The following is a 4,647-nucleotide window of genomic DNA, read 5'->3' as shown; positions in this document are numbered from 1 at the left end:
CCATTGTGTTTTAATGTGCTAGATATAATGTTCACAAAACACCAGTATGATTTAATTTGCTAGTTATCATGTTACATCATGTTTACAGAATACCACTGTGTTTTAATTTGCTAGTTATCATGTTTACAGAACACCATTGTGTTTTAATGTGCTAGTTATCATGTTACATCATGTTTACAGAACACCAACGTGTTTTAACGTGCTAGTTATCATGTTACACCATGTTTACAGAACACCATTGTGTTTTAATGTGCTAGTTATCATGTTTACAGAACACCGCTGTGTTTTAATTTGCTAGTTATCATGTTACACCATGTCTACAGAACACCAACGTGTGTTTTAACGTGCTAGTTATCATGTTTACAGAACACCGCTGTGTTTTAATTTGCTAGTTATCATGTTACATCATGTTTACAGAACACCACTGTGTTTTAATTTGCTAGTTATCATGTTTACACCATGTTTACAGAACACCAACGTGTGTTTTAACGTGCTAGTTATCATGTTTACAGAACACCAACATGTGTTTTAATGTGCTAGTTATGTTTACAGAACACCGCTGTGTTTTAATTTGCTAGTTATCATGTTACATTATGTTTACAGAACACCACTGTGATATAGCTTGCTGGAGAAGATGGTACGTGTGTAAACCAATTTACAAAACCCATCTAACAGTCACAATAAACAAGGGTTTTGTTCACAAGTAAGATACTGCACATTCTTTGTTTCTAACCTGTCGACCCCAAAAAAATCACCCGTTCTTCTCCAAAACGAACCCCCAACACCTGGTTAGACACCACAAGTTAGTAACTATCGTATCGTGAAGCCTACTGAAAAGATTTAACAGTTTGAATTTTTTAACGTTCTCATCCTATGTCGTCAGTGGCCTCCTGATAGAGTTTCACGTAACTGTAAATAACCATTTCTTGTTATGCTTCAAATTAACCATACGTTAGGTAGATATCAGAAATGACCCATATTTCCGTAGACTAACACCCATTTCTTTTAAATGATTCAGACTATGATGATACGATGAAGAAGAAAAAAAAAGCTCTTCTCGCTAATTTGAACAATACTAACATCTATGTCTTACTTGGTCCGCAGTGAAACAGTATTAATTATTTTTAAATACTTATTCATACGGTTAGTAATGACAAACGTAATATCCTTAAACCGAAACCAACGAAAGATACTGGTTCCACGTCCTTAGAGAGTGTCAGATTTAGGGCAAGTTTTAATTTTCACTGGTGAAACTAGGGTTAGAAACTATTACGAGACTGATATGAGAATTCTGAACGTACAGTACGGCCCACGTTTCCAAGAATTCTGAACGTACAGTACGGCCCACGTTTCCAAGAAATCTGATCGTACAGTACGGCCCACGTTTCCAAGCTAAAACAATGTAAAATAGTGTATTACTTTAACAAACTAAAATTTACTTTTTTTTATCATGTTTTAAATGTCGTACAGAGGGCGTATAAGCTCAGCATAATTAGAAAACAAAATGTGAAATTGTTTGACGAGTGACTAAGAGTTGGACTTCATTAGAAAATGACCAGTAATTTGATATCTGTGACTTATCTAAGTATGCCTGTGTTGAAATGTATCATAAAAATATCAGTTATATCCTTATCATAAACACTCGTTCTACATTTTATCTACTAACCAAAACAATCATTGCAAGCTTGAAAACAATATTTTTATTAACTTTTAGGTTAGTTGAATGTAAATTATATACAGTTATTATGTTTAGGCAACTGATCATCTCATTTATGGTAAAAGGGGTGGTAAGACATACAAGTGATGATATTTATAATTCCGGGATTCCTGAAAGAAAACTGAGTATTACGTTGATGCTGACGTCTTCTTTGCGTCTGTCTCAGAACTGGTTTGGCAAAGCTTTAGTTTAAAGCTATTAATAACACTTGTTTACGAAACACGTGTACTAACCTGATGAACTCCGTTATTGAGTGTAAAAGCCAGTCAGAAGCGGCCTACAAGAAAGTATTTTTGAAATGCTAGATGAATTTATATATTACTGAAAAACCCCACACGAGGTGATTACAATTGTTATGGGGTTGTATTTCCAATATTTACTTCAATAAATTGATGTTGCTCTGTCGTCTAATATAGACACGTGTTTTAGGGTATGGAGGGGAATTCACCTCAACAGTGCCCGTAACTATTGTTCTTAGAATTACTGTTGTAAAACATTATGTATTTTCTCAACAATGTAATTCTGCTGTTGCATATCTATGTAATAAGATTCAGTGTCTGTGTGTGTGTGTCACGTAACTCCTCCTAAATCGCTGGTCGAACCGACTTCTCAGTGGTGTCAAACAAATCGTCTCTTGTTCCGAGGTTTGCACAAAAGTTAAATTTTTCACCCCATCCCTTTGGGAACACGGAGATTTCCCCCAAACCCTCTTATCCTGAACTGCTGGACTCACTAGCTTCTAAGTGGTGCCAAACAAATCGTCTCTTGTCCCGAGATTCCAATCCAATAATCTTGACAGGTATTTGGATTAAAAACAGTTTGAATTGCAAAACAATCAAACTGTTTGACACCCGGGATCCTCGAAGGTTATTTAATACTCCTTCGCCCCGCACTAGGTGGGGGTATATTTCACTTAGTGGAGTGAGATGCTTCTACCTCATTGTTTGAGATGACTTGCGAGATATCGTGAAGTATTAAATTATATTAGACTGCTTGGATGTTAACTCGAGAGAGGGGGGGACTGAGACGAGGAGAAGGCCAAGGTGAAAACGAGGCAAGTCCCGGGGAGAATAGACGTCATGGACAAAAGTAAAACTTTACACTCAACCCCTTAGGGAACCCGGGTGTTTCGCGAAAACACTCTTGCTGAGATTCCCCGAAAGCGGACACGAAATTTGACATTGATTTACGTTAGAGCACGTAAATAAGTATGCCTACTAATTAACGTTCTCAACTTGGTTAAAAAAATAATTTTACATTTCTGTAAATGTGGGCCATAAGCCCACAGATTCGACAGTTGAATAATAAAAGACGTTCTTAAAAAATAACAATGTGTAATTATTCGTGACATTTCGCCTATAAGGCATTGTTAGAAAAACTGTGTATTTACATTTTGTATTGTCATTTTATAATGTAGCCCTTTAATCAATCGGGTTTCGATACCCACGGTGGGCAGAAAACAGATAGCTTAAAAACAAGGGAACAAAAATAATTATTTTAAAATGGTCTTTATCTAACGGAGCTTTCACATATGATCGTAACCCGCCCTTAAAAAGTAGTTGTGTTATTAGACAAGGTAAGCTTAGTGTTATAGTTTAATACGCCTAATCATAGGATTCACGGTTCGCGTCTTATTGGCAAAAAAACGCGCTCATTTCTTTGGGACGTTGGTTATAAGATTGATAGTCAAATCTCACCATTCAGTCAAACTAGTGCCAGCGGTTCTTACTGCTGTCTTCTTTGTAGGCTATCATATTTCGATTCAACTTGATTATTAATTCTGTGAATAGCCTAGTTTCAGGAAACAATGTTTTTTCCTATTACAATAGTCTAATGGCAGTAAGGGGTTATTTGGTCCTCAAGGCTGTCCTTTCACATCCACCCTTCGGAAAAGTAAAAATTTGAATCTACCTTTTCTGAAAATCATCGTTCACCGACAGTAACTTATACGGTCATTCCGTAAAGTACTCACTTGTTAGCAGAATAAAACGGTCTCTATCATCTTAAGAATACAGCACAAAGAAATCAGAGGCCACGATACAGAAGAATGTATTGTTGTCTCTCTTCTGAACCTAATGCCTGGCGGTTAGGGCACTCGATGGTTGTGGGTTGGCAGTGTTTACTAGCTGCCTTCCCTTTTATCGATCACTTCAAAACTAGGGACGCCTATCGCAAATTATTCTGGAGTTGTTGTATGCGAAACTCGACAGATGTTTTTAATATTTATAATCGGGATTCATAATTTGCCTTAATTTCTTTTGATATGCCGTTGTGTGTGTGTGTGTGTGTGTATGTGTATACTTCCCATGCGTGGTGTTTGTCAGTCTCTACAGTTTCATTATAATTATATTACCTTAGTTCAATATTCCCTTATCAGCTGTCTCGTTAGATATTATTGGGATTATGGCCGAAAATGTCGATCGTTTACAGCAAGAATACCCAACTGATGAAACAATGCAATCGAATCCGTATAAGAAACGTAAGTTTAATTACCTGTACTTATCACAGGATTCATTTTTAGTTTTGGTCTAAGTAGGTAGGTAGCTAGCTCTGATCAGAAAATAATATTAAATACTAAAAACATTCACGTGCTTTTCAAACATAGTCTGTTCAGTTGTTAGTTTGACCCATGGTGTGCCCTTTAATCTGTTCTACATGGCTAAAATGTTAAGTTTTTTTTCCATTCGAGACTTCTCAGTTTATGTTATATTCTACGTTCTTTATTAATTGTTCAAAATTTTCGGTATAATTTTTTTACGTATTTCATAAACGAACTTTGTTGTCAAACATATTTGGTAAAGACCAATAAAGAGAAATATCCAAAACAGGCGATTTAATCCTCATCATCTTCATGGTTATAAATCTCAGTAACGTGGACTGCCGGTTTCACTTTTACAGCAAAAAAAAAAAAAAAAAAAAAAAAAAAAAAA

The sequence above is a fragment of the Limulus polyphemus genome, unplaced genomic scaffold, assembly GCF_000517525.1.
Source record: "Limulus polyphemus unplaced genomic scaffold, Limulus_polyphemus-2.1.2 Scaffold2981, whole genome shotgun sequence".
NCBI lineage: Eukaryota > Metazoa > Arthropoda > Merostomata > Xiphosura > Limulidae > Limulus > Limulus polyphemus.
Note: the sequence above shows the minus strand (reverse complement) of the source record.